This window comes from Nicotiana sylvestris, chromosome 9 (assembly GCF_000393655.2).
Source record: "Nicotiana sylvestris chromosome 9, ASM39365v2, whole genome shotgun sequence".
Taxonomy (NCBI): Eukaryota; Viridiplantae; Streptophyta; class Magnoliopsida; order Solanales; family Solanaceae; genus Nicotiana; species Nicotiana sylvestris.
The window spans coordinates 109,441,802-109,461,821 of NC_091065.1; positions in this window are offsets into that span (position 1 = coordinate 109,441,802).

The window sequence follows — 20,020 nt, forward strand, 5'->3', positions numbered from 1 at the left end:
CATATATATCTGCCCTACCATAGTAGACTTGCTCATAAGCGCTCGGCCATACTAGGCTCTGTATCTCGACCAACTGGGCTCGCTCATAGGCGCTCGGCCATAGCAGACTCGGTATATAACTTACCATCTGATCAGAGGTTGCCCAATAGAGGCCTGCCCATTGATTATAGCTTGATGATAATAAAAATACTTTTAATACTGTATATATGTAACTCTCTGCTCTTTTGACCGGAAGAAGGAAATACTCGGCTGAATATGCAGTCCCAATAAGAAGAATATGATAACTTACAAAACTAGGAAAATATATGTAATTTGCGAGACTATCAAAATATACATAAATTCTGGGATATGAATTTTTCTTTATGCCTCGTTATTAAACTTGTGTAATGACGAGATCATGCCAAATGAAAGAAGAGCTTAGCCTTAACATATTTGTTCCCGGAATTATTTGAACGGATCTGCTTCTGCAAAATATGGATGAAACTCACACTTGGACAAACTTGAAATTTCGGACGAACTTATTCTGCTTTTAACGTTTTTTGAATGAAATGTTGGCTAAGGATTGAATTTGAATGGAATGTTCCTGCTCTTTCATGTTTTTTGGTTTAAAATCCTAGGTGGAAAATGTTTCTGATTCTTTCTAAGACTTGAAAGAATTCACTTTAATTCACTTGAATCCTTAGCAGATAAGGTTCTTGGTTTTTAAAATCAAAGGCATAATGTTTGGATAATGCTTACAAAAAGTCTTTCTTGATAAGACTTATAATTTAGCCCTTTGAAACTTTTAAGACTTATGTAAAGGTGAACAATGAGTCACCTTAAACAGGGGGGGGGGGTATGCTACGTTCTCTTGAGGGATTATTTTGTTAATTTTTATCCACTTATTAGTCAACCGGGTAATGTCCCGTTACGTGGTAATTAACCAATTACCCGTATAATTTAAAATTTACCCCAAATTACAAACTTTTTTATTTATTTTCAAAATAGTTCATATATACTTTATATATTATACTACCGTGATCATATGGTACCTTGCATGGTACTAGTTTATAATTTTTGGTTATTATTACTTGATCCGTATTTTATCCCAAATTGGTCATTTTCAACTAAATTCGTTTTCTCTAATTCATGCATCTTTTATCCTTCATGACACTTATTTACCGCTTGTTATAAATAACGTAAATATATTAACGTCAAGATGATCTCACCCTTGAGTCTACGTCAATTAACTGGAGACAAAATTTTAATGTACGAAAAATGCGAGATGTAACATAACAGTTATTCTAAGCTCGAATTCTGAACCCTGAACCAGAAGTTCTGGGTTCTTGTTCCCCAGTGGAGTCGCCAGAGCTGTCTCCCGAGATTATTTATATTCATATTCAAATTCGCCACTTGGGATAATTTATGGTGTCCCAAGTCACCGGTTTAAAATTCCGAATCGAGGAAGTTTGACTCTTATTTATGATCTATAAACACAGAAATTCGGGTAAGGAATTTTGTTAACTCGGGAGAAGGTGTTAGGCATTTCAGGGTTCCGTGATTTTAGCACGGTCGCTTAACTATTAATAATTGGCCTATTATCTGATTAATTATACATTTTAAACCTACGTGCATTTTTATTCCTTTTAATCGCTTTTAACATTTATGGAATTATCTTGTTACATCTCGCGTTTTCGGCGTTAAAAGTTTTGCCTTCGTTAATTGACGTAGACTCGGGGATGAGATCATCTTGACGTTAACGTACTTACACTATTTATAACAAGCGATAAATAAATGTTAGGAAGGATAAAGGGGTACATGAATTAAATAAAACGAGTTTCGTTGAAAGTGGCCAATTTGGGATAAAATACGGGTCGAGCGATAATACCCGACAATTAGGAACTAGTACCATGCAAGGTACCACATGACAACGATAGTATAATATATAAAGTATATATGAAGTATTTTAAAAATAATTAGAATTTTAAGTAATTTGTGATAATATTTAAATTATGCGGGTAATTGATTAATTACCAGGTAACAGGACATTACCCAGTTAACTAATAAGTGGATAAAAAAATTAATATCTCACCCCCACCCCACATGGCAAGAAGCCACCAAGTCAAGAAGTGACTAAGTAGTCACTTATGCCTAGGTGGCAACTTAGGCATACAAGAATGGATGATTATCCTAAATTGTCTGGATACAATCTAATATGATTCAGAATTCCAAGAAACCAAAAACATTACTCCTCTCAAAATTCCAAGAAACCAAAAACGTGTTCCTTTCAAATATATGTATGGGATATGGGAAAAGGTTACGACGCTATATACGCACCACCACCTGATCAGCTGGTATATGTTGATGATATTGCCCACAATGGTCGAGATGATATGATGGGATGCCCTCAGTGGCTTGATGATATTATGTACACTCATACCTATGCATGGTATGACATTTACATGCACGTGCATGACGTTATAAACATTTCAGAATTTACAAAGTTATTCAGATTTAAAGATGTGTTTCAGTATTCCATGTTTCATCTATGTCTTTTACGTACTAATTTTCATGCCTTACATACTCAGTACATTTTTCGTACTGATGCCCTATTTCACGTGACCTGTGTTTCATGCCTGCAGGTGCAGGTAGGCAAACTGACGGTCCCCCTTCTTAGCTGATCAGCGAGAGTTGGCATGCTCCACTTGATCTGGAGCTGCTTTGATTTTGGTACGATACGTTTGTATATATATATATTATGTGGCTCAGTCCCGTCTTTATACAGTTATGTCCCTATTAGAGGTTTGTAGACAGTATGTCTAGTTGGGTTGTATGTGGCCTTGTCGGCTTTTAGTTATTGGGTATGTAGTTGTCTATAGCAGCCTTGCCGGCTCGCCTACTGTATTCTGCATGTATACGTACATATGCCTTATTGATAGGTTTCCTTCATGTATGTTATCTTCGTAGTTCAACAGATGTTATACAAGTTCATATCTTAGATGCATGCTTAGGGGTGTTTGACAGGTAGATCTCAAGCACCCGTTGCGGCCCATCCTGTTTGGGTCATGACAAAAGTGGTATCAGAACAGTTCTGTCCTAGGGTTGTCTATAGACCGTGTCTAGTAGAGTCTTGTTTATGGGTGTGTCATGCACCACACTTATAAACAGGAGGCTACAGGAAATATAGAATGTTATCCTCTCTTTTTATCTCAGATCGTGCGATACAAGAATTCATGTTCCTAACGATACGTTATATTTTCAGCAATGCCTCCAAAGAGTACGGCCGCCCAGAAGGGAAAGTCCGTGGCCGGCGAGACTACTAGTCGAGCGCCACGAGTTACCAGGGCTCGGGGAGAGTCTCATGGTGAGGTTCCATCTCAGACTTCACATACCCCGCCCTTTCCAGAAGAGCTCCAAGGGGCACCAGCTCCAGCGCCCGCCCTTGTACATCCAGCTCCTCAGCCAGATGCACCGGGTTAGGAGATGAGAGATGTTATTCAGCTATTAACCCGATTAGTAGCCGCGCAGGCTCGGCATCAGGAAGTAGGTATTGGTCATGCAGATAGGTCCATGAGTGCTAGGGTTCGTGACTTTATTAATTTAGACCCTCCGGTATTCACTGGGGCAGACCCGAATGAGGACCCTCAGGTATTTATTGATAGGGTGCAGAGGACGTTAAGGACACTATGATTGAGTCAGTTGAGCTAGCTTCCTATAGACTCCGAGATGTTGCAGTTAATTGGTATAAGTCTTGGAAATTGTCCAGAGGTGAGGATGCCCCTCTGGTAGTATGGCAGGAGTTTACAGAAGCTTTTCTTCGTCATTATCTGCCACCAGAGCTTAGGCAAGCCAGAGTTGATAGGTTCTTGACACTTCGACAGGGTAACATGAGTGTTCGGGAGTACAGTCTTCAGTTTGATTCATTGGTTAGGTATGCTCCCACTATGGTATCTAAGATGGAGGATCTGCTTCAGCGGTTCATGATGGGATTAGAGCCTTACTTGCTTAATGATTGTATGTCGGTCTCACTTCAGCCAGACATGGATATTTCTTGTATTCAGGCATACGCTCAGGGTGTAGAGGAGCGTAAACAGAAACAGAGGGCCGATCGTTAGCATGATAGGGCCCAGAATAAGAGAGCAAGGTCTTCGGGTCCTTCTGGTGAGTTTAGAGGTGATCAGAGGCAGCACTACTCGAAGTATCCATCCCAACCCTCGGTTAGCACACCCCCTCAGTTTGGCAGTAAGAGATTTGATCGTTCTACATATTCAGGGTCTGATCAGAATTTCAAGGCCTCAAGTTCTCAGTATATGGGTGAGTCAAATCAGATGAGGCCACCCTTGCCACAATGTACTCAATGTGGTAAGCAGCATACCAGGCAGTGTCGTATGGGGTTAGGTGTTTGTTATACTTGTGGTTATTCGGGCCACGTTATGAGGGATTGTCCAATGAGAGGTGATGCAAGCATAGCTCAGCCAGTGAGATCTGTAGCTGGTTCATTATCATCAGTACGCCCCCCTAGGCAAGGTCCCCAAGCACTAATGAGTCGTGGTAGAGGTAGAGGCGGAGCATCTAGCTCGAGCAGCCCTCAGAACTGCATTTATGCATTGGCAGGACGACAGGACCAGGAGTCATCGCATGATATTGTTATAGGTATATTATCAGTCTTCTCATATGACGTATATGCACTGATTGACCCAGGTTCCACCTTATCATACGTCACTTCATTAGTTGCTGGTAAGTTTGGAATAAAACTTGAATTGGTTAAACCTTTTGAGGTATGTACACCTATTGGGGACTCTGTGATAGCTAAGCAAGTATATAGGGGTTGTATAATAGTAGTTCATGGTCGAACTACCGTAGCAGACTTAATCTAGTTAGATATGGTAGAATTTGATGTTATAATGGGTATGGATTGGTTGGCCTCTTGTCATGACAACGTTGATTGTAGATCACAAATAGTCCAATTTCAATTTCCGAGGGAGCTTATTTTGGAGTAGAAAGGTAATACGGCATCACCGAGAGGTAGATTTATTTCCTATCTCAAGGAAAGGAAGATGATCAGAAAGGGTTGAATTTATCACTTAGTTCAGTTTCAAGATGTGGAAGTAGAGTCACCAACCATTCAGTCCATCCCTATGGTGAATGAGTTCCCCGATGTTTTTCCCGATGAACTTTCGGGTCTCCCGCCAGAGCGAGGAATTGAGTTTTCTATTGACCCACTACTAGATACTCACCCAATATCTATTCTTCCCTATAGAATGGCCCCCGCAGAGCTGAAAGAGTTGAAAGAACAACTAAAGGACTTGATTGAAAAAGGCTTTATCAGACCTAGTACGTCACCGTGGGGAGCACCTGTTTTGTTTGTCAGAAATAAAGATGGTTCCTTATGAATATGCATTGATTATAGGCAGTTGAATAAGGTGACGATCAAGAATAAGTAGCCGCTCTCGAGAATTAATGATTTATTTGATCAGTTTCAAGGTGCCAAGTGTTTTTCAAAGATAGAATTAAGGTCTGCGTACCATCAGGTAAGGGTTAAGGATGAAGATATTCCAAAGACAGCATTCAGGACTAGATATGGGCACTTTGAGTTTCGGGTTATGTCGTTCGGTATGACCAATGCCCTAACAGTATTCATGGATTTGATGAACCGTATGTTTAGGCCTTTTTTAGATCTGTTCGTAATTGTATTTATTGATGATATATTGGTATATTCTCGTTCAGAGGCTGAGCATGTAGATCATCTACGTACTGTGCTCAGAGTTCTATAAGAAGGGAAGTTGTATGCAAAATTTTCTAAATGTGAATTCTGGATGAACTCTGTAGCTTTTCTTGGGCATGTTATTTCGGGTGAAGGTATCCGGGTGGATACACAAAAGATTGAGGCAGTAAAGACTTGGCCTAGACCCAAAACACCGACGGAGGTTCGTAGCTTTCTCGGTTTGGCAGGTTTTTACAGAAGATTCGTGGAAGGATTTTCTTCCCTTTCAACACCTTTGACAAAGTTGACTCATAAGGGACAAAGTTTCAATGGACTGATACTTGCGAATGAAGTTTCCAGGAATTAAAGGACAGATTAACGTCAGCACCAGTTCTAACACTCCCAGAAGGGATCGATGGTTATGCTATCTATTGCGACGCTTCAGGCATTGGATTGGGTTGTATGCTGATGCAGCATGGTAAGGTTGTGGCTTATGCTTCTAGACAACTAAGAAAGCACGAGAAGGACTACCCGACCCATGATTTAGAGTTAGTTGCGGTGATTCATGCACTAAGGATGTGGAGGCACTACTTGTATGGCATTCATGTTGATATTTATACTGACCATAGGAGCCTCCAGTACATCTTCAAGAAAAAGGAATTGAATTTTCATCAAAGGAGATGGTTAGAGCTACTTAAAGACTATGACGCTGATATTTTATACCATCCGGGGAAGGCGAACATAGTAGTTGATGCCCTCAGCCGTAGATCTATGGGTAGCCTGTCGTATTTACGGCCAGAAAAGAGGGGGATAGCCCATGAGGTTCATCAGCTAGCTAGTCTTGGAGTTCGGTTACGGGACTCGGGTGACATTGGAATTACTCTTCAGGATAAGGCAACATCCTCTTTAGAAACTGAAGTAAAGGAATGCCAGTACGAGGATCCTATGTTAGTTCAATATAAGGATACCACCCTTCAGAAGGAGAAGACGCCATTTGAAATTACAGAAGATGGGGTCCTCAGATATCGATGACGATTATGTGTACCTAATATTGCAGGGCTGCATCGGCAGGTTATGGGAGAAACTCACTATTCTCGTTATTCTATCCATCCAGGAGCGACAAAGATGTATCATGACATCAGGGAAGTATATTGGTGGGACGGAATGAAAAAGGATATAGTAGAATTGATTGCTCAGTGTCCTAACTATCAACAGGTTAAGATTGAGCATCAAAAACTCGGTGGATTGTTGCAGGCTATGGAGATTCTGACTTGGAAATGGGAGATAATCAATATGGACTTCATCATAGGCTTACCTTGTACCCAGCGTAAATTCGATTCGATATGGGTGATTGTTGATAGGCTTACAAAGTCAGCCCATTTTCTGCCTATCAGGACTACATATTCCTCAAAGGATTATGCGAGGCTTTATATTAAGGAGATAGTACGACTGCATGGTGTCCCTGTATCTATTATCTCGGATAGAGGATCTTAATTTATAGCTAACTACTAGAGGTCCTTCCAAAAAAGGATTGGGGACTTAAGTAAGTCTTAGTATAGCATTTCATCCCCAGACAGACAGACAGGCTGAGCGTACTATTCAAATACTGGAGGATATGTTACGAGCTTGTGTAATAGACTTCAAAGGTAGCTGGGATGATCATCTGCCACTTATTGAGTTAGCATATAATAATAGTTACCATTCCAATATTCAGATGGCTCCATACGAAGCTCTTTACGGACGGAAATGTAGGTCGCCTATAAGGTGGTTTGATGTTGGAGAATCTGGATTACATGGGCCAGACTTGGTTCAGCAAGCTCTAGAAAAGTAAAGCTTATCCGGGATTGACTATTGACAGCTCAGAGTCGTCAGAAGTCATATTCTAACGTGCGGCGATGAGATTGGGGTTGATGAGTGTGATGAGGTTTGGCAAGAAAGGTAAACTTAGCCCACAATATATTGGGCCTTATAGGACCATTCAGAGAGTGGGCCAAGCAGCTTATGAGTTGGAATTGCCCTCAGAATTGGAGTTTGTCCATCCGGTCTTTCACGTATCTATGTTACGAAAGTACATTGGCAATCCTACCCGAGTAGTGCCTCCGGATGATGTACAGATTATAGAGGACTTGTCATACGAGGAAATTTCAGTTGCCATCTTAGACCGACAAACCCGCAAGCTGTGGAATAAGGAGGTAGCCTCCGTGAAAGTACTTTGGAGGAACAACAATATGGAAGAAATGACTTGGGAGGCCGAGGGAAACATGAAGTCTAGATATCTCTACCTATTTCTTCCTCCAGAGAGGGGTCCGACTGAGACATCATAATCATAAGGTACGTGTATAAATTCTTGTGTTGGTTATTGTCATTGGTCATGTGAGGTCATTGTCGTTATTGATAATTGTGGTCCGGTGTGGTGTTGGATTATTAAGCTTCTATAGGGAGAGTTGGTAGTGGTGTTGTTACAAAGACGACCCTGCCAAAAGTTACATGGATCACAGGGAGTTGAACATTCGAGAACGAATGTTTCTAGGGGAGAAGGATGTTACATCTCGCATTTTTGTACGTTAAAAGTTTCGTCTTCGGTTAATTGACATAGACTCGGGGATGAGATCATCTTGACGTTAACGTACTTACGCTATTTATAACAAGCAATAAATAAGTGTTAGGAAGGATAAAGGGGTACACGAATTAAAGAAAACGAGTTTCGTTGAAAGTTGCCAATTTGGGATAAAATACGGGTCGAGCGATAATAACCCACAATTAGGAACTAGTACCATGCAAGGTACCACATGACCACGATAGTATAATATATAAAGTATAGATGAAGTATTTTACAAATAAATATAATTTTAAGTAATTTGTAATAATTTTTAAATTATGCGGGTAATTGATTAATTACTAGGTAACAGGACATTATCCAGTTAACTAATAAGTGGATAAAAAAATTAGTATCCCACCCCCACCCTACGTGGCAAAAAGTCACCAAGTCAAGAAGTGACTAAGTAGTCACTTATGCCTAGGTGGCAACCTAGGCATACAAGAACGGATGACTATCCTAAATTGTCTGGATACAATCTAATATAAATCAGAATTCCAAGAAACCAAAAACATTACTCCTCTCAAAATTCCAAGAAACCAAAAACGTGTTCCTTTCAAAATCTCAAGGATAATTGTCTAAGGTGAATTATGCAGGTTTAAGTATGATATAACAATAGCAACCATTTATGAGACCAAATATCATTGAGATGGATGTTCCTACTACAACTATGTCATCTCTTGAGACGACGTCCATTTCCCTCTTTTAACCTTATTTGGTTTAACTCTTTGGCATTTGAAGCCACTGGCTCAACTAATACGGAAAACGTTATTTCATTCCAAAATTTTTTGGAACCAGAAGCAATTTCGTCCATGAATTTCTAAGAAGTAGGGGCAGATTTCGTTTAATCAACGAAGGTTTTCCAACGGAATATTATACGGAGTTTTCCGTACTCCAGGTATGTTTAGACCATCCCTTCTTTCTTTTGGCATGGTCCAAATTATACTGAAGAAACGAGCAAGCATACAGTTTCCATAAATTAATCTATTCATAGAATTATTACGGGTGTCTATATTCTTGATTCCCCATGAAAATTATTATTATTTTCTGTTCATGGGTCTCAGAATAATACGTAGTTGAAAAAGTTTATCCGGAAGAAATATTGAGATTATTACGTATTTTTCATGCATTTCACTCATGTGCATTGACCCATGACGAGATGGCATTATATACGCGTATATATGTAAATATATGTATGGGATATGGAAAAAGGTTACAGCGTTATATACGCACCACCACCTGATCAGTTGTATATGTTGGTGATATTGCCCACAATGGCCGAGATGATATGATGGGATGCCCTCAGTGGCTTGATGATATTATGTATACCCATACCTATGCATGGAACGACATTTACACGCACGTGCATGACGTTATAAACGTTTCAGAATTTACAAAGTTATTCAGATTTAAAGATGTGTTTTTGTATTTCATGTTTCATCTATGTCTTTTACGTACTAATTTTCATGCCTTACATACTCAGTACATTTTTCGTGCTGACGCCCTATTTCACGGGGCCTGCGTTTCATGCCCGCAAGTGTAGATAGGCAAGCTGACAGTCCCCCTTCTTAGGATCCCTGATCAGCGAGAGTTGGCGTGCTCCACTTGATCTAGAGCTGCTTTGATTTTGGTACGATACGTTTGTATATATATATATATATATATATATATATGTATATGTATGTATATATATATATGTATGTATATGTATGTATATATATATATATGTATATATATGTATATATATATATATATGTATATATATGTATATGGGTATGACGTGGCTCAGTCCCGTCTTTGTACAGTTATGTTTCCATTAGAGGTCTGTAGATAATATGTCTAATTGGGTTGTATGTGGCCTTGTCGGCTTTCAATTATTGGGTATGTAGTTGTCTATAGCAGCCTTGCTAGCTCGCCCACTGTATTCTGCATGTATACGTACATATGCCTTGTTGGTAGGTTTCCTTCATGTATGCTATCTTCGTAGTTCAACAGATGTTATACAGGTTCATATCTTAGACGCATGCTTAGGGTGTTTGATAGGTAGGACTCAGGCACCCGTCGCAGCCCATCGGTTTGGGTCGTAACATATTTTACGTAACAAGTCACAATTGTCTTACACTTGTTGTTTTGGTATACATTACAAACCGTGTCGCATAAAATGTTCTCGCAATTTACAACATGTTTAATTTTATTATTATTAGTTATGGTCAGGTCACATGAAATGCACACCCGAATTTGGAGTTATGTATCATGACTATGCCAGGGGAACCATACCCATAGTCACGATGATTCATTTATGTGCCTAAAAGTTTGCCTACCCATGTGTGGTCGGCCTAGCATGCTCCTAACGATAGACAAATGATAAAGCAACCAATATTCCAATTCCAATTTTACTCCATTTACTTCAGCATCCAAGCCGACATTAACAAAATCCGCACAAATAAGCATTCAAGTAAATCACAGAAAGCATTTCAGAGGAAACCATTCACGCTAGACGCCAATCATGAGAATTTAGTGCACAAAGTGAATAATTCCAAACATTGACTTATCATCTTCATAAATAAACTAGTCTTCTGGCTTAAACTAAATTCAATTTGAAACTTAGTATCTTTTGTATAGGAACATGAACTTAAACAATTAGGGAGGACCAACATTAACACAACAATGACGAACCAGAACACATCAAGTAGAACCAATAACCAGGTAATAAACTCTATATTTCACTCGGAATTAATAACCTCTATTGAATTTATTTCATGTCCATCTCCCTTTTTAACAAAATTTCAACAAGTTTTAAACCTTTAAACCCATTTCAAAACAAAACTCTTATCATACGTATAATTAGACCAAACATTGAGATAGGGAGAAAAGAAATGGATCTGAAATCACTTTCCAGTATATTCAAATCTTCAAAAATTACAACGCGATGAGAACTCGAAATAAGATGATGAAAAAGATAGCAGCAACAAAGTCGAGCAGGGACCGCTGACCGGATCAGAAACTACGACAGCAACGAAAACTCGAATATGAAACTTGAATCGACCTCGACTCAGCTTCCGGCCTCAAATAATCTCATCTTTTAAAATTAGAAATCAAAGAAGAAGATGAAAATGTTTATGTTCTATATTATTTTTTTGAATTTGAGACCAAAATCAGACCAACAGAACTGAAGAAGAAGAAGAAATCAGAAGCTAAACTTAAGGCCTTATTTTTTCCAATTCTATCCAAAAATTGCCCTGAATTTTCCGCCCAGATTTTCGTCCGTGTTTGCCGTTGATCTTGGGGTGGAAGATGGCTGGAGATTTTTGTGTCTCAAACGCAGGAATCAAGTTCCACGATATAAAGGTGTGGCTAGAGTTGAAGGTGGCGTTGTGGTGGTGTTTTTGTCGGCGACTGGTGTTCTCTGGTGGGTGTTGGTTGAGGGGCTGGTCATTTTTTGTGGTGAAGAAACAACAGCTGGTTTGTTTGGTTTGTGGTCAAGGGTTCTTTGGGTTTTTATTTTTTTTTATTTTGTGAAGATGGAGAAGAACAGTCTAGGGGTCTTCTTTTGCTGAAGAAGAAGGTAACGACTGGGGGTCTCTCTTAGGTCTTAGGGTGTCTAGGGTTATTTTTAATTAGGATATAAGAGGGGAATGGGTAAATGGGCTTGGATTTAGGAAATTGGATTGGACCACGTTTTTTGGGTTTGAATTTAGGCTAAGAAGATCAAATAATACAATGTATCTATAAAGTGTAACAATCACTCTTAATTAAAATAAACTAATATAAAACTAAATACTAAAAGCCAAACTAATTTTTGTATTTTCAAATGTTATAGTACTATAAATATAAATATACTAATTGACTTTAAACTAAAGATAAATAATATTTTTGTAATTTTTATGATAAAATAAAGTAAAAGAGTTAAAACTATTTAAAATAGCGATATTAAACATGTCGACGCCCCCTTTTCCTATGGGTCGAAATCAGGTATACGACATTGGGAGGACAACTCTATTCCCTTTCGAGAATTGGGTTTTGGAATTTTGAAGAGTCGCCACCTAATGATTATAGTGCATTAGGACACTTTAAGAAAGGTTTGAGTTGGAAAAAAACCAGAGTTAGGGTAAGAGCTAGAAATTATCTCGAGGGGAAGGTGTTAGGCACCCCTCAAGATCCACTAGTGTGGTCCCGGCCATGTTACAATTGTGACTTTACAAGTGAACAATCAAGGCTCAAATAAGGACTTGCATACAACATTGCAATTAGGTTGAAAACTTTTGAAGGTAAGTAGAGAGGACAGAAATTTATGAAAAAAAGATTTGAATGGTTTCACGAGAAGAGATGAAAGCAAATAAGGGGAGGGGGTCCTAGGTTTACGATTAATATGGATCACTTCAATGCAATACCCAGCAATCACTCCTCAAAAAGAGGGGTCGCACATGATATTAGCGCATCGGTCATCATCTTCATATCTACCCTTCCCACCCCGTTAAGGTATTAAAGCGCGGAATAGTATCGTTACTTATTGCATGCTATTACACGTCCCAATCCTATCAGTCCCGGAGGCATATGGGACTACTAATCCTAAAGAGGAGGGAGCTGGGGCTTTTGCAGTTTTTAAAAAGGATAAAATTCTAAGGCGACATTCAAAACATATACAACAAGTATTGGGAAAGCAAGTAAGCAGATATGGCTCAAATAAACCTCCTTAAATCAGAGAAAATCATATAGTTTAGCATGTCTTACACGTACTGATTAGGTCTGAATTAAACTTAAACATTAAGGCAGGCTGATTTATCATATATTTTCAGATAAGAAGTCCGAATTAGGCATGCCTGCTGGTTGTAATTATCAAAGACTGATGCAATTATAGTTTTTACCCTAAAGCTTGCCTAGATGTTAAACGGAACCTATAGGCATGATATCTATTAGTTTCAGAAATAAAGAAGTAAAATGATTGCAGAAAAAAGAATTGTCAATTACAGGGACATAAGATCTGCAGGCGTTAAACATTGTTGCTACTGATTTTAGGCTTATAAGCGAGTTGACGATTCAGGTTTGGTTGACAGCTCCTATAGGCATGCTTTCTAGGCATTACTGATTTTAAGCATTGTTATTGTCATGCAGAAATCCTATAGGCAGGTCATCTATATGCAGTTAGTTATTTAAAACTTATAAACAGGTTTGCCTAGTGATAGATGCATATGCAAAATGCAGGAAGTCCTATAGGCATATTACCTATATGATATGCAGAATTTCAAAAACGACTTATAGACATGGTATCTATATGAAGTGCAGAAAAACCTATGACTATGGTATTTACATGAAATGCAGAATTTCAGAAGTATAGGGATTCCCTATGAATATGGTATCTACATGAGATGCAGAATTTCAGAAGTATAGTAATTCCCTATGAACATGGTATCTACATGAGATGCAGAATTTCAGAAGTATAGTAATTCCCTATGAACATGGTATCTACCCCTTTGCATGCAGGACTGGCCCTCCTTTTTTTCACTAACACCCCAGCAGTTTATTACAAGATTATTACAGACCAGAATGAATAAGAAAAAGATAATAAATATATCAGAAATTAAAGATTCCAGCCAAGGAGAGCCTAATTTAGACCCCAAGTCTGAAATATGAAATAAACCAACTTCCAAAGATCAGATTTCCAAAGCCTTTCTCTTATTTGGGATGTGTCAAAGTTCCAAGGAGCTTCAAGAACTCCAGGCAATGCTTACACCCCCAAATATCATTGCAGAATCAGATTATAGTGTAGTGTGGAAGGGCCAGCCCTCAAATGTCCAAGCTTAGAGGGAACTCAAAGTCCCAAGGCAAGGCTCATAGGAGGGGCAGAACTTAGAGGCTAGGAGTAAGTGCAAGTGCAATAGAGGGGAATTAGGGGAAGTCCAGGGTAAACTGGTGGTCATACCCAACAATAAGGAGTGCTGGCACACCCTAACCAGTCTACTAGGACACATTTTGGGAGTTAAGATCCATTGAGGATCAGGTTCAGACCTGAGCAACAATTTGGATACTGCCAGGCCATAAACCTTAACTCAAACACATAGAAGGGAGTAGGGGTATGGGGAATTCACAACAAACAGTAGATGCAAAGAGAGAGTAGCATATTCAATACAGAACATGAACATGAAAGTAGCCAAGAGTGTAGCAACTGTAAAGTAAACACATAGGGATGATGCTGGAATCAAAATTAGGACATACCAGTTTCAGGGAAACAAATAAGAGAAAGCAGAAGTCTTGTTAAGCCAAATTGCAAGCAAGCAGTACAAAAGATCTTAGAAGAGAGTAGAGAATTGAAAGAGTATTGTAATTGAGAGAGTGTGTGTAAGAGTATGCAATTCAAAGTGTGTTCAAGTGCAGAAGGGTAGTCCCCTTTTATAGTGCAGAAAACAAGTAAGAAAAGGTAAGGAAATAGTTTGCAATCAATCACATAAAGTTTCCCTTTGGTTAAGGGATTCTGATTTCAAACGAGCATAAGACAATTAAGGAAAGAATTTGATTAAAACCTTTTCCAAAGTAACATAATAAGGGTAAATACACAGGGTTTATTTAAGGAAAAAGTCCAATGGTACATGGTTTGTGAAAAATAAGGAAAGGGAATCAATCAAACAACCATTAAAATCAAAACTGCAAGCTTTGTTCGAATTAACCAAGTCAGAAAAAAGGGTAAAGAAAGGTTCAATTAGGGAAAATCAGTAACAATCAAGTAAACACCATTAAAGGAATTCGGAATCAATTAGTAGTTGGCAAAACCTTTTGAAAGAAGAGTTCTCATATATAAAGCACACAAATATGTGAATCAAGAAGAGGCTGTCAAATTATTTAGAAGAGAGTTTAATCGAAGAGAAGTTCAGAATCATAAGCAAAAAGATACAGGTTCAATTTGCAGACTCATAGTGAGTCTGAGAGTTCAGGGTCCCAAAGTGGAGCCTTAACTCGAACACAAAAATCAAAATCGTCAAAGGAAACCCCCAAATCCTAGGGTTTCAAAATTGAATCAAACATGGAAGTGAGAAAGCAAGTCATTTATTTCAGAGTCTCAACAAAACAGATATGATAGCATGTTTGAATGACAAAGGAAGAAAAATCATGAAGAACATATTTGAGAAAACTCGGAAGCTAAACAAGTTCAGAAGAAGGAGATAATACAAACATGAACACAAGTAGATGAAGCATGTAAGAACATGAACAGAGTCCAGTAAACTCGGAAGCTAAACAAGTTCAGAAGAAGGAGATAATACAAATGTGAACACAAGTATATGAAGCATGTAAGAACATGAACAGAGTCCAGTAAACAAGATCAAATAACTTAACGGTAAACACACATAGTAAAAGAGTAAAGAAAACTAAGCAGGGATTAATAGGAGTAACATGCATATCATAAAAGAAAAGGTAGAAGACAGTACATGCGTAATAAAGAGTAATCACACCAGCAGGGTATGGACAAACACACATAAAGTAAAGAAGAAGAAAAATCAGAAAGATTTTTCCCAAAAAATCCTTTCAGAAACCCTAAAATCGAAGAGAAATGATTTAGAAAAGAACTTTTGGGGAAAACACTTTAGATGGCAAGAAAAGCATAGATATAGTATAGATCTAAGCAAATAACGGTGAAAGGACCTTGAATAGCTTAGGGTTTCGGAGAAACCCTAGAAATGAGAAAGGCTTGGAAACAGGTCTGATCTTTAGTCGGAGAGGTCAAGAATCAGGCTCCTGAGTCTTGAATATGCCAGAGCATGGCCGGAGGAACCATGAAATCAAAGGTCTGAGAAGATCGGAGAGGGAATCGTCGAGGTCAGGCCTCGAAGCTTCGAACAACCCTGGCTTACTGGTGAAGATAGGTGAGTACCAACTATCCATGGCCTGAGAAGCCATGGATTCCGGTGACCGGTGGTTGAAAAGGGGGAAGGAGGAGGCTAGGGTTTCGGAGAGTTTTTGAGAGGATTTGAGAGGGTTTGGGATTCAAAGGTGGCGGGCCAAGTGAGAATGAGGGATTAGGGTAGTCACCTGTGTTTAATTATGGTAGGGAAAATAGTAGTCGTTGATCCGATGATCAACGGCCTAGATTTAAGAAGGTAGGTGGGGAACCGGGTTGGGTCGTTTGAGTTGGGTTAGGGGTTGGGTCAAAAGGAATTGGGCTGGTCCGAATTTGAGTTTGAAATTGGGTCAATTTTAGGCTAAAATCGAAATGTAATGGGGCTACAATTAGAACCAGTTTCATAATTATAAAATGCTATTAAATCTTAAAGCAGGCTAAAATTGCAATTATATGCAATTTAGCTTTTAAAATACCAAATTAATTTGTAAAAATATATGAAAAGTAACCTACCTATATTTTGGTATAAATATGAGAATAAAATAAGTTATTCACCAAAGTGATTATTTTGGGAATAATTATTGAGCAATAAATCAATTTAAAAATCTTTTAAAATTTTGGAAAAATACTAAAACACTTGGGCATACTTATATATGTATGTATATGATATTTGAAAGTATTTGCATGTAAAAGAAATACATAGGGAAAAATTGGGTATCAACAAAACCTAAACTAAATATTTAAATGCTAAAATATATAAAATCTTGGGGAGGGTCAAAAATTACATGTCTACAGTGCCTTCGCCTGAACTTCTTCATAAGAGGCCTCAGAAACATTGCCCGCTTCCCACAAACTCTTGTATATGTCCCGCTGGGATTTGGCATGAACCCAGAGTTCGTGCAAATGGCGAGGAACAACGGCGGAGGCATATTCAACTTGGGCCAATAAATGTGCCTTTTCGGCCTCAAGAACTGCGATATGATCTCCCAAAGTTGAAGCTTCCCGGTCAATGTCGCCAATACTCTCTTCGAGCCTCGCCTCCTTGAGCGTTGTTGTCTCCCTTTTAGACTCCTGCTCGGATTGAAGGACACGGATAGAGTCCTCTAAAGCCGCCGCCTTGGCCGAAGCCGACGCCCAGGCACTCTCGACACTCTCCAAATCGGAGAACTTTCTCTCCAGCTCAGCTAATTTCCCCACCCGCTCTATGCTCAAAGCCTCGACTCTGGTGGAATTAAGGTCCAACTCGGACTGTACCGACCACACCTTCGCCTGAAGATGCTCACACTTTGCGGCGACCCCTTTGCCCAATGCTCTTCATCCTTTACATGAAGTTTCTTCTCGAGTTTGCTATTCCTGCGAATACCCTGCATCAGCTCTTGATCCCTCTTCTCTAGTTCCTCACCAAGAGATCGATCACCGGCGTTCGCCCTCAGCCGCTCGTGCATCTCATAGCACTTGTTGCGGTAGCGCCGGTACTTCTCCAACATCATCAGAAAGATTTTGGCCGAAGTATCAACCTTGCGAGCACTTTCAATCTCTACCATGTACATCTGAAAGACAAAAAGAGTTGGTAAAGGCTAAGGCCACCTAAAATAAAAGGAACGCAATAATAAAGAAGAAAGACTTACCCTCAGGCCCATAGCAGCCACTTCATGCATCAAATCGACGATGGGGACGTCCCGAAAAGCCTCACACTCGGCAGCAGAACACAAAAGGTCAAACTGTGGTACCAAGTCCTCTGTATCTCCTAGAATGTTAATCTCCAATGGGATTTTAAGTATACCGGTCAGGGCTCCCGCATGAACCACCGTATGAGTGAGGCCTTCCTCGAACATCCTGGCATCATCAGAATCAAGATCAGATTCAGATTCGTAGTCATCGATCACGATACCTTTTCCCCTTTCTGCGGCCGAGAAAGAAGCACAACCCGGTTCGGAAGATGAAGGCCCTCCCAAAGTGGCAACAACAGCCTCGGGACTCTGACTCCCCGCCGCAGTATTTTGTTGGTCAATCATAACAGCCAGAATCTCTATCGATGGATTGGTCACGGTAACCGGCCCTACCTTTGCAATCGGGTTAGCATCGTCTCCTATCTAAGACTCTGTCAAGGGGATGCCGCCTTCCGAACATACCACGACTGAAGGAGCCACTTCGTACTCCACTCGTCATCTCTTTGATTGTCCTTCCCCGTCCTCAGCACGGGAAGATTCCCCCGTTGAGCAGGTAGTAGGGGTCGGAGCCCCAGATTAAGGAACAGTTTATGTTCACACGGCTATGGCCGTAGGTTCAACTTGAGCAACCCTTGCCGTAGGTCGAATAGCAGACCTTGGTACGGGTCGGGCAGAAGACGTCGGTTGACGAAATGCAAGTGGAGGAGCCCTCGCCCTTCGCACTCTCCCTAATGACGATAAAAGTCGTATAAGCAACAAAGCCAAATTGCAAAGTGGAAAACAGAAATTGTGGCAAGACTACTTAACAGTAAGGGGCTTACGCCGTATTTCTCATAGAAGGAACACCATTCGCGAACTCCCACTGTATGAGGAAGAATGGCATTCACCCATTCACGGATATCGTCAACAAGCGCAGGGGGTCGCCTCGCAGCTACAAAAGCAAAAATAATTTCATTACAGCCCAAAGTATGGTCAACTATCATTCCGGCAACAGAGATAAACTTACGTGTGAAGTTCCATTTTTCGGAGAACCCTGTGGAATCCGCCATAAGGTGCTCGGTCCGCACATAAAAATAGTTCTCGTAGAAACGACGATTGGATCTATCGTCCATCTTCACCACTAGACTTTTCGTCCCTCGATGGCGCATGTGGATCATCGTGCCTCGAATAAGTTGAGGGGCAAAAATATTGAGCATGTGTCTCAGAGTAATCTCCCGACCGGCGAGCTCCGCGAACTTGAGTAGCATGAGGAACAACTTATATAAATATGGTGAAAGTTGAGTCGGGCATACCTCGTAGAAATGGCAGAAGTCCACCACCAAGGGAGGGAGTGGAAGCGTATACCCGACATTAAAAGGGTATGCGTAGAACGCACAATAGCCTGGGTGGTCGAAGTGTATAATATCGTCTCCCATCGCCGGCAACATCTCGACGTGGTGCGGAATCCCCCACCTGGCCTTCAACTCCACAATCGCTGCTTCAATCATAACAAAGGAAACAGGTTCCGGTTCCTCTTCGGCAGGGCTGTTGAATTCGGTCCACGGCTTCCCTAGACGAGGCAATATTTTGGTCGTTGTTAGAACCTCTTCATCCTCTACTATTTCTACTCCTCCGGGAGTAAGAACATTAGTTTCAGGTGCCGGAATTGTAGCTGGATTGTCAACACGGGAAGAAGTACCAGCCATTTATTCCAATTGAATAGAATAAATGAACAAAGGAAGTAAGGGGGAAGATAGTGATGTCAATTTGAGGCCAACAAGAAAGAATCGAAAACCTGGAGTATCAGGGAGGATGGAAATTCGCAAAATTCTTTTGATAAATCAGAGAAAGTGTGCCGATAAGAATGGTGTTTCCCTCTATTTATAGGGACATAGATGGCCCAAGCGGTAAATCCAAGAGTCGCCAATCAAAATTGACAAGGCATAAAACGGTTCAATCCTTGGGAAACGTGTGTCATAATGGCAGTAACTGCAGACGACGTTCCAAATCAACGTAATGTTTCGAGTCCGAATTGACACGATGATCCAAAGGCATCGTTAAGGCGTCGCGCCATCGCCTCGATCTAAATCGCCTCGTTTAAGGCATGAACAATCAGATTTCTCCTAATCTTCAAATCTATAAAGTCCGCCCGCCGAGCCCACCAAGGGATGACCTCGACGGATGGAGGGACTAACTGTATAGGTCAAAATCTGACCATAGTGGTCGACCAAGCTGGGATCTCGCCCAGGTGGCGAAATAACGAA